We start from the raw sequence: 12,165 nt of genomic DNA, 5'->3' as shown, positions 1-12,165 counted from the left end.
TTAACTGAAACAACTGACTGACACACAGACCTTATTCAAATTTCAACAACTGTCCCACTCATGTCCTTTTCTTGGACCATGAGCGAATATTTAGTTATCCTGTCTTCTTAGTCTCTTTCCATTTGGGACAATTCCTCAGTCTTTCTTTGTTTTTCGTGACCTTGACACTTTTTAAGAGTACTGCCCAGTTATTTTGTAATATGTCCTTCAATTTGAGTTGTCTGATATTTCCTCACGATAAAATTCATGCATTTTTGGCAAGAACATGACAGAAATGATTTTTTTGTGCCTTCCTCAGTGAGTCACAGCAGTGGTACACGATGCTAGTAAGTCTCATTACTGGTGATACTAACTTTGATCACTACAAGCATTCTGAGAAGAGATATTTGGACACTATGTAAGTATCCTATTTATCAGCATATTTGCACCACTAATTTAGCATCCAGTCATGATTCTTGCCTGAGAAAATCATTAATGTGGTGTTTACCAAATGGTCATTTTCTATTTCCAACATTCCTTCTACAGTTATTAACTGGTATTCTACTGTTACAAAAAGAGCTTTCCTTCTCTCCCATTTATTATTTTTCAACACTTTTTATAACATCATGGACTATATTGCGTGTAATCCATTACTATCATTATTTCCTTGCTCAAATGTCCCAGATGTGGCCATTGGGAGCCATGTCAAAATGGCTCCTGTGTCCTTTCAACCTGTTTCGATTCTTTTTAGTCATGCCTTACTTTCTTGAACCATAAGATTTTCCAGTTTCTCACCATATAATTTTTCTTCTTGCCCTAGAATCATCCATTTCTACAAGGGTTCTTGGTGTCTTTTATTGGAGAATGATATTTAGAAACCAAGATCTAGGTAGTAGGTGTGCTCATCAGTACTGAGGTATTACTGCTTTTAAGCCCTCTCAGCAGATAGAGCTAGGGAATATATAAATGGACACACACACACACACACACACACACACTCACAACTATTTCTTTATAACACACACCATGAGTTTTTATTGATACCTCATTCCATTCAACCTCACAGGGTTCATTCTAGCCCTCTTTATTTCTTTTAAAGTAGGAAAATGGCTCTCATTATCCACAGTCCTAGGATATGCTCAAAGCAGTTCAGAAGTGTTAACTCTCACCTCCATGAAAAGCAGAATTATTAATCCGTATTGTGTGAAAAGCAAATTTTCTGATGAAAATACAATAGTTCATTTTTTTTAAATCTTAGAGTATAAAGTCAAAAATCTGTATGGCAAAGTTACTTAAATTTGCTCTTTTCCCCCACCCCCTTCATTTGTAATTCATATGAATACAATTAATCAAATTTGTTATTTTTTGTTTTCATGTGAGGCTCCCTAAACACCCTAGCTCATTTTAATTAATTATTTGTTTTTGAGTATGTCAAACATTAACACAGTTCCAAAAATGAGATCTATACGAAAGAAAAAGGATATTCAGATAAGTGTCACACTCTCCTGTCACCACTTGTACCTTATTTTCATTCTCTCAATACCCATTTGCTGGGCCCAACCTCTGTAAGTAAAAACCAATTTCATGAGTTTCCAGCTTATCTTTCCTATTTTTTTTTGCCCCAATTAGCAGATACAAGTGTATTTTCTTATTTCCCTTTCATTCTAGATATTACTTTTCTGCACTTTTTTCACTTAGCAGTATAGACTGGAAATTACTCTGTATCCTTTCATTCTTTTTACAGCTGCACGGTACCTCATTATGTGGAGGTTCCATAGCGTTCTAATGTATTCAGCTATTCTCCTATGCATGAGCATTTAGGTAGTTTTTAATATTTTACAATTATAAACAATGCCACAATGATTAAACTTGGGCATGTGATCCGCATATTGTCAAAGATGTATCTTCAGGATAAATTCCAAAAAATGGGATTGCTGGATCAAATAGTGTGTACATGTAGATGTGTTAGATATTGCCTAATTCCTGTCCAAAGGCTTGTACTAATTTTCATGCCATTTGGCAATGTAAGAGAATAAAACCTCTGTTTTCAACTCTTCCCCCAAATCATTTTAGCAGAGATGCTGAGCGGCATTTGAGTGTTGATTTATGTTTACCTCTTGTCTCTGAGTACAGATATCATCTAACCATGGTGCTAACAATCAAAGAAAAAGTTTACATAAATGTAAAGGAAGAAGAATAGAAAGAACAAGGAACTGGGAAAAAATCACTGGAAAAAAAATAGTTGGCTTTGATCACAACGGCTCAGGGTGAAAATACATAGCATCTTTCCTTTGAAAACTTAAAAAACCAAGATTTTACAGTAATTTTTTCCATGGCCAAGATTAAGCCCTACCTCCATTTTTTTTTTTTTTTTTTGCTGCGCCATGCAGCTTATGGGATCTCAGTTCCCCTATCAGGGATTGATCCCGGGCCACGGCAGTGAAAGCCCAGAATCCTAACCATTAGGCCATCAGGGAACTCTCTAGTCCTGCCTCCTTTATGTCCACTAGACCTATACCAATACAACAAGTGGCACACAGCATCTGAGTTATCTGCTAAAATGTCTGTCTTGCATTAAAGATTTTAATTTTGAAGTGGAGACCATATATTGATCCACATATTTACCTCAATTTCTAGCACAAAATTTAACATGTAACCTTCCTGATAAAAGTGTGTTAGAAGTTCATTAATATAAAAACAAACATTCTCTGGGTGCTCACTCTGTGCCAGACACCATCCTAAATGTTTCACATGTATTGTCTCATTACATCCACGGAACAATCATACAAGGTTGGTTTTGTTATTATTCCCAATTTATAGATGAGGAAACAAAGACTTAGAGAAGACGCATAACTTGCCTACAATAATACATCATGCAGAAAAAGAGTTGGGACGTGAGTAGGATTTGAACTGAGGTCTGTCTCATTCCAAAGCACATGCTTCTTTGCTTCCCCCTCGATGGCACTTAGAAATAGGAGCCTTCCTGATGTCCCACACGTCACACTTATGTAGGCTAGTTCTAACTCTGCCTACTATAAGGCCAGAGCTAATTCTATATTATGGCTCTCAGGCCAGTATGTCGCTATTAAGAAGGGAAGGAAAGGCGGTAATTTCAGTGGTTTCCAAATAGACTCTTAAAAAGCTTTCTGAGATTTTTACCTTTTGGCAAACAAAGCTTTGGCTCCTCTGATACATGCACACATTTACTACGCCCTTGTGACTGTGGTTTACATATAAGCATCTTATTAAAAGAGTTTTTAAAAAACTGAAATGTGATTCCCTTCCTGACAGCAAAGGAAAAATAAAAAGATGTTCTTTGCCCTCCTGTTCTAATCTGTGTTTGGAAGTCAAGTCTGCAATTCCCAGAACTCTATCACCAGCTTGTTACATTTCCATAAATCTGTCCAAGAATACAACACTGTTCACACAAAAAAATGTAATATAAACTGTAAAACACATGCACTTGATACCTGGATCCAATTTGCCCCCATTTTGTATGTAAGTCAAAATAAGGCGATGCTTTAAGTCTTTGAAATGACAATATCACATTATTTAGATAAATGCCACCCAATCATCATTGAAATTCTGATAGCATGTGCCTTACTGGTAAAAGAAAAATACCTGTAATGCATAGTTTAAATCATTACTTTCAAACAAAAGCTTCTTTTCTACATTGCTTATTTATTTTTTGAGACCAACTCAGCAGGGCTATGTATTTTATTAAAATTGCCTTCAGACTGCTAATGGCAGGGCGTCTGTTAGCACAGGAAAAGTGATGGCAGTTTGACTCCTATTCCTAATATTGGGAGTTAGTCCAGACACTTAAGAGCCAGAACTCTGCTGTGCATTTGACTATGTTATCAACACTTTACTTGCTAATGATACTAGTGACAGCATTTCAATATGATGGGTCAGACTTAAATAGGAAAGCTTATAATTGTGCTTACAGAACCAAAGAAACTCCCTCCCCCCTCCCCACAAGAATATCCCTTTTATCAGCAGATCAGCTGGTGTTAACTTCATGACTGGGAATTATTTGGTAAGCTTCTGCTCAATATTTTTTTCTCCTTTTCCACTTCCCACCTTGAATGGAGAGCCTCCATCAGCACCTGATATCTATCCGTTCAGAAAATGACAACTGAAAGCCTTCCCGTGGTGCAGCCATGTGCCAACTACCCAGCAGAAGGTCACACTGGTGACTTCCCTGTGGCTTTTATTTTCCCCAGGGAAATCCACAGCCAGGGCTGACTGCTTGCCAAATATGCCGAGTGCCACAAACCAGCAGTGCTAAGAACCCCCCATCCTTCTTGATGGGAAGCAGTAAGCAACTGTGCTGAACACCTGTGTCAGCTCCTGTTTCTGGGGACACCCCAGGCAAGCACTCATTCAGCACTCAGGGATAGGGCTCCCCTCTTCTAACTGGTACTTCTGTCCAAAAACTTCTCAGTAGTCGTATGATAATAGTTATGTTTGTCAGATCTCTATAACACCAGCGTGTTTAACTACTGTTGAGGATGATTTAAATCATTTATGAGTTAAGTATTTTACTCTAATCATCTAAAGGGAATCAGGATAATGAATGTATTTCCTATTATTATAAATGTAAAAGTAACACTCTCCATCACTTCCTCCAACCAACTTGAGGAAGAGGAGACATAGTCTGAGATTTGGATGGCATGATTCCATAGATGGACAAGCTCTAAATCAATCAGTATTTTTCCTATAACTAACTGGGAATAATATGCTAAACTGAACCGGTGAAAATTCTAGTCAAGAATGGATGGAGAAAAATCAGGCAATATAACTAAAAGATTGCCTGCCACAGGTTAAGACTTAGTAAGAATATATGAATGAATGAATGAATGAATGAACCAATGAATGAAGGAACATCTAAACAATTTTCAATACTTCAAAAAATTCCATAATCCAGAAATGATTATATTCTAGGGAGCCAACTGAGTCTGCACTTAGTGTTTATGATTTGCAGACTACTCAGGCAGGACTTGTGCAGAGATTCAAAATAAATAAATGAATAAAGAAACCAAAGCCTACTTCAGGACCACATAGCTTGTCAAGCAGCAAAACTACAATTCAAGCTTCAGAGTTTCTTCTACTTTGACTGTTCCATTTGGTCTTCTCCAAAATTCCACATGGCATTCAGACTGTTGGTCTTTCAGGGTGTTTCCTAAGCCTGGATTGCTCTTCCACCAAGGAGGCAAATTTTGCTATTGGATGTAATCTCGCATAGCTTCGTTCTCAACTCCCCTGCCTAGTTCCAGAATCTCTGCATGGAATGCTTCTTCGATATATCAACATTGGTATTTCAAATGTACAGACGCTCAAAACAATTCACTTACCTCCCACTAATTAAAAATATGTAAATAAATACAAACAATTAAATTTTCCAATTTCCTATATCTGTGAATTGCATGGCTTATATTTCAATTACTTAAGGTTAAAATTCATCCCTTATTGCTCCAGAAAGTCTACCCTAACGATTCCGTCTTTGGATTTCTGCTCCTATCTGTCCCCAGGTTTTACCATCTTGGTCCTGACTTTCTGGATCTCTTGCTTAAATGACTACAATGGTCTCCTACCTTCCCCTTTTAGCTTCTCCCCTTTCAATCAACCTCATACTGCCAGCATATTAACTAATTAATCCAAGGCATAGACCTAATCACCACCCACGTTCCCTTAAAAAACAAACAAAAATTTTTAATGGCTCCCCAAGTCCTCTTAAGTCTAATCACTAGCATGAGATTCAAAGTCCCCTTTACAGATTTGAACTGTAAAGTTTTTTTATGTTGTAAACAGCCCACCATATCTTTACAGTTATTATCTCCCTTTTGTATACCCTGTGCTGAATCCAAACTTACCCAAGCCGAAAAAGACACTTAAGATACCAGGATCTTAAATATATACTAGTTAAGCCCTACCAGTATCTAACATCTCTGCTAGGAAAATCATCCTTTAAGATCCAGCTCAAATACTGTTTTGTTTATGAAACTTGCTTTCTCTTTTCTATGAACCCTCATAGAACGTCAGGTTGTAGCTCTTTTGTAAGCTTTTTGACATTATATCTCACACTATAATATTTGGTTCATTTAGCAGAAGCTATAAGCAAAACACTTTGAAAAATATTTTAGGGATACAGTGGAGAACAAGACATTCATTCAGCAAAATGCAAAGAGAAAAAAAAACTTTTTTAACTGGAGTGGAAAGTGGAAAGTCATTCAAGCAGTTGAAAGAACTCAAGGGCCGAATAAGATAATGACTGACAATTACCATATGGATTTAGTGTGATGGAGATAACTGATGACCTTAGCAATGGTTGGCAGGATAGAAGTAGAAGAGGACTGACGAGCAAGAAGGAAGAAAGAAAATGGAGACAGTAAGTTAAAACTTGGGGAAAATAAGTATATGAAGGGAGTGGTAGCTGGAGGGAGAAGTAAGATGAAAGGGAAGCTTTTGTTTATTTATTATTTAAGAGGGGAAACTTGACATGTTTAACCATTGAAGTTTCCAATAAAGAAGAAGTTGAAGATACTCGATTGAAGAATCAACGTTTTTGGAACTGCCAGAGGAAGTAGGTTTAAGCATGGGGGAGGAACTGGCCCTTCCAGGAGAAGGAGAACCTCCCAGCAAAAAAGGGACTGGAATCACAGCAGATTCAACAATTTTAGGTGCATATGTGAAGCTGAGGCTGCATACTCTCTCCTTCAAAAAACAGTGTCAAAGAGTAATTTCCTTATTTCTCCGTTTAAACATAAACCTGATTCTTATTCTTATGACTAAAAGGGAAAGAATTTTAGAATAAACAAGAATTTTTAAGAAAATTATACTCAGTATTCATAAGCAAACAGATTTATATATTTGTTTATGAAAACAAAATATATATTTATTACATGAATATTCTAAAAGTCAAATAATGAAAATCTAAGCTTATATACCTACTTATAGTTTTAAGATAGTTTTTAATGCATTGATTCAAAAGTCTGACACATTTCTAGTAAACAGTTATTGGGCAATTGGAAACTTCTGCCATAAGACTGATAGGAGAAGGCACTCCCACCTCCTCAACTCCTTTTTCAATAATCACTTTGATTCTTTGACATGACAGTAATAATAAGTTTAGAAATAACCCTTCCTTCCAAATATCAATAATACTTTCTATAACCTAATTTTTCTGAAAATAAATATGAACATTTTCCTCTGTTATTTATATAGTATATCCCTATTTTTTCATTTATATTAAAAATGGTCACTTCTAACATAAGTGATTCCTAATTCAACCGATTTTTATTTACACATTGCACACATTGGTTTAACAAATGTAAAGGAACTGCAGAGATAACAGTAGCAATGCAATTCTCCTCATGGGAGAAGCAGGGTTCGTCATTTAGCAGGCAAACACAGGTTAAAGACCTCAAGTCGTCCTCCTGGTAAGTTTCAGAGCTGGTTCCAGAATTCATGCCCTATAAGTCCTATGAAGCTGTTTTGTTTTTTTTTTTAAACTGATCCGTGTTTCCTTCTCATAGTCTTATCAATCATGTGATCATTACAATAAACCATCACATTATTTTCAAATATCCTCCCTTACAACTAGGAGATAAAAATTCATGACTTGTTTATGGACTTACACAAGGCTATGTAGTTTTGGCTGAAATTAAAAATGACAAACAAATGGGAAATTCAGCTATGCAAAGCAACTAACTGGACACACCAATTTCTAAATATTACATACCCTTGTCATTAATGTGCCTATTATGAAAAAATAAGTTATACAGAACCGAAGAACATGATTCAAAATCAAAAGAATTCTGCAAATTAAAGACATGAAAACGAAAACTGATAGCTCTACTATTTAACATGAGCTCCCTGAACACAATCATCAGTCAAAATCTTAATCAGATAATGTTGCCCTAATCGTTGTTAAAGTCTATTTTCATTCATAATTTATATTCTGTGTATAAAGAAAGAAATTTTTAATGTTTTACCCAAGCTGTAAGTCCAAGTGATCCTTAAACCTTGAGAGCCACATCATGCCCCTTTATGGGCTGAAATCCCCTTAATGATTCCCATCTCACTCAGAATAATAGTCAAGGTCCCGCCATGGTCTACCAGGCCTTATAAAATGGTCATCACAACACCCTACCCTTTCTCATCTCTTACTTGTCCACTCCATACTCTCTCTGGCCACAGTGCTCTTCTTGACGCTCCTTCAACATACCAAGCACACTCATTATACTTGTTCTTCCCACTGAATGTAACTCTCTTCACCCATAAATCTAAATCATTCCCTCTCACTACATTCAAGTCTGTGCTCCGTTCTCTCCTTTTCAGAAAGGCCTACCCTAGACATGGTGTTGGATACAGTCTCCCACCATCCTCAATTTACTCTGCTTTATTTCCTCCTTAGCATGTATCCCCATTAACGTATATATTAAAATCCTCGTGTTATGTTTTCCTCCACTAGAAAGAAAACTCCAGAAGAGTAGGAACTTCTGTTATACGTATGAATGAATGATCATCTTATCGTTTCATCCAGCTGAATAGGGAACTTCTCCAGAGAAACAACAGTAAAAGAAATCTTAACGTTCTTGAGTTCTTCAAATATCAATACAATTCAAAGTCAAGTATGAGTATCAATGGTATTCTTTATAAAATATAAATTGGTGAAGATGACAAATGATGATGGTATTTTTTATGTGTGTGTACAATGTTGTGTGCACAATGTGGTGTGCACAGTTGTTTGTGTTCCATAACCTGTAAGGCACATAATTCAGTGGGTTTACATCATATCAAGAAACATAGATTAATCTCTGTTACTAATATTTCATGTGACAGTGGGAAGCAAGGTAGGTTTGTAAAATAGATGCATTAGACTGAAGTTCTTTCTATGTGTCAAGACTATAAGGGATCTATGAGGTCTCTTCCTTCTTGATCTCACTTCCAAACAGGAAAAACTCAAACAACTGTATTCAATTTAACATCAATATATACATACAGCTGGATGCCAAGAAAATGCACTACTCTTGGCTTCAATTTATTTCTTTATAATGTTTAGTTCAATGATATTTATAAGCTGAAAATTGGGAGACGTTTACTACCAGAAAACTCTTTATACATGTATCACCAAAAAGTGGTTCTCAACTCTGCAAGAATCAGTGCAGACATACTTACAAACCCAATTACTTGGGCATATCATTCTAAACACAGCTTTTTGCAAGACTCTTTCTTAATTTGGCCAAGAACAGAGACCCGAGTATATGCAACGCATCAAGATATACTTGAAATTATCTTTCCTTTAAGCTGGAGAGTGGTGTTCTCTCAAGATGCATACAATAATAATCTGTTTAGTCCATAATTCTAGAAAATAACTAAATCCCTGAAGCATCCTGGCAGAAGAACTTTAAGCTTAGATCCTTTCTGAATAAGCCATTTCACTTGAAGAGATGTGATCAGACTGAAGAACAAAGCTATTTATCTCTCTGTGTGATGGAACCCGAAAAGCCCACTGGTAGCTGCTCTCCAGGAGGCCTGGATGTGGACAAGCTAAGTCAAATTCCAGGAGAGTTGTGGAAGTGGTAACACTAGAGGAGTAACAGAAAGGGAGAGGACTCCCAAGCTTCTATAAATAACTAAGCAATAGTAGCAAGAGTTGTCATCACTATTTAAGACAACCGGCAGTCTTCCTTGAAGCAGGAGATGAACACGAGCCATCAGTCACTCATGGTGACACACAGGGAAATGGGGACGGCAAAGGCCAGCATGGCTGCATCCAGCTTACTGAGGAGTGTGACTTACACTAAACTTTCCACAATGGCTGACAAATGCTCACAGTAGACCCTCTGACTAATTAACCTTCAATTTACATATGGTAGTCAACATTCAGTAGTTAAAATTAGCGTTGGTAAACAGATTGACTCTAAGAGCATCAAGAGCTTTTAGAGGTGTCCCTGTGCCCAGAGAACGGGGCAGAAAAGAAAGGAAACTTGACTTTCATGACCCAAGTGTTCTCCCACTACAGTTACATAATTAATAACACTGTATATGTTTTAAAGTTTTGATTCTGGAAAAGTCATCAAAAAGTCTTCATTTCAAAATTGTTTACACCCTAAAAAGGATAATAGAAATCAGGGTAACTGTGTACCATATTAGGTAAGAAATCTTCTATTCCTGAAAATCTCTTCAGATTATTTTTTCATCTTCAAATCCTAAAAAGAGAATGCCTAAATGCTGGACTTATTATCTAAAGGCTTTAGTCGTTACTTGCAAAACTGAAGACCACACCAAGTAAGCATGGATAAGAAATAAACAAGTGGCAAGAGATCAAGAACTCCAAAATTAATGACAAAAGAATGATCAGCAAATGATAATAATACAATGTTCTGACCTGCTGAGTCTGCAATCTCTCCCACTCCTGATGTCCTTGATATTATCTATTTCTTGCAATGCTAAGAAAAAAATAACAAAGAAAGACAAGTATTTAGGGAAAAAAATCAAAGAAATTCTGAAATACTTAGGTGAAAAATAATTAAACATTATAAAGAGAGTTAAGATTTCTACTACATAACTTTGGAAGAAATATTAAGTAATTTCATTCTAAAATTTTTTCTAGACCAGATTCATAGCCACACAACGTCAGACTCATAGGACTATGCCAGTTAATAGCTGATGAATGAATAATAAATGAACACTCAAAAAACAAACTTTCATAAATGACAGGCAAGATATAATGATAGTTGAAATGTAAAAAAAATGTGAACCAATTATCTTGAAACTGTTTCAATTAAATCACTTTTAAAATTTTTATATTATTACTTCAGTCATGTAAGCACATGTGCATGTATGTAGCCTATGATCACCCTGGGCCCAGTTTTATTGAGAGAAACAATTTTAACCATTCTTATAGTCCATAATGGTTAACTTGAAATATACTTATAATGCAACCTTACTTACAACTACAATACTTCAAGGATAACAGGCTAACAGGCACTGAAATTTATTAACTACAGACTAGCACTTACCAAAGCACAGTGCTACATTGTATTAGGATATTAAGTTGTATAAGAATAAAGGGTTTACAAACTCACTGGATAATTTCTACGTTAAAACAATAAAAACAAAAATAGCAAACTAAACCCAGAAACACTGTATTGATACTTAGTCACTTTATCTGAGCCAGACCCCAAAGACCAGGATTTAAGCATTGGTCCCATGACAGAAGAGCTTTATGTCTTTAGAAATTTATCTAACCTCTTTGAAGGTTTATTTTCTTGATCTGTAATACGGTTTCACAGCCTTGATATAAATCCAAAAATTTAAAAAATTTTCAATACATGTAACTATATTATCATTATTTTATTATTTATGTATCGGTATAGAATTCTTTTTATAAGGAGAGGTTCATTATCTATTCTCAGCTGTTTAAACTTTGGCCTCAGAATGATTATGGTTTCAAAATGGTTTCAAAATGTTTAAACATTTGTTACTGACTTTTATGATCTTGAAACATGATCATTAAAATTGTATAAATATAAATTACATAACGTTTATGCCCTAGGAGGGTACAGTTACGTGTACCATCAATCAGATTATGTGGTTAGTATTTTATTTTATTTATGTATTGTTAACTAATTAATTAATTAGTTTTTGGATGCATTGGGTCTTTGTTGCTGCACGCCGGCTTTCTCTAGTCATGGAGGGTGGGGGCTACTCTTCATTGTGGGTGCGGTCTTCTCATTGCGGTGGCTTCTCTTGTTGCAAAGCATGGGTAATAGGCACGTGGGCTTCAGTAGTTGTGGCATGTGGGCTCTGCAGTTGTGGCTCGTGGGCTCTAGAGCACAAGATCAGTAGTTGTGGCACATGGGTTTAGTTGCTCCACAGCATGTGGGATCTTCCCAGACCAGGGATCAAACCCATGTCCCCTGCATTGGCAGGCAGATTCTTAACCACTGTGCCACCAGGGAAGCCCTGTGGTTAGTATTTTAAATAAGACTTCAAAATGATATGCTCAGGGTAACAGAATTCTACTTCTAGGATATTGATCTAACATACTAGAGCCAGGGATTTAGAGATGATCTAGGACCAGGTTACCTGTATAACTTTTGATTATTAGTTTATATAAGACTTCTCATTTTTGAAAGAAACAATAATTTGGGGTGGTTTCGGGGGTACCTAAAT

The 12,165-nt window shown here is 36.2% G+C and overlaps 1 protein-coding gene across 4 annotated transcripts in view; it reads right to left on the bottom strand.

The window, feature by feature from the left end:
* The window catches only part of SOX5 (SRY-box transcription factor 5), a 991,328-nt gene that overhangs the window by 637,938 nt on the left and 341,225 nt on the right, over window positions 1–12,165 (bottom strand). For 3 of the 4 annotated variants that reach the window (XM_060306246.2, XM_060306247.2, XM_060306245.2), the window contains one exon: window positions 10,376–10,436. The exons of the other annotated variant lie outside the window; for it this stretch is intronic. The gene's annotated coding sequence lies outside the window, so the exon portion shown is untranslated. The remainder of the gene's footprint in view (window positions 1–10,375; window positions 10,437–12,165) is intronic. 4 annotated transcript variants of the gene reach the window in all.

The sequence above is a fragment of the Globicephala melas genome, chromosome 10, assembly GCF_963455315.2.
Source record: "Globicephala melas chromosome 10, mGloMel1.2, whole genome shotgun sequence".
In the NCBI taxonomy this organism is placed as follows: domain Eukaryota; kingdom Metazoa; phylum Chordata; class Mammalia; order Artiodactyla; family Delphinidae; genus Globicephala; species Globicephala melas.
This window is presented reverse-complemented; position numbering and strand designations above follow the sequence as displayed.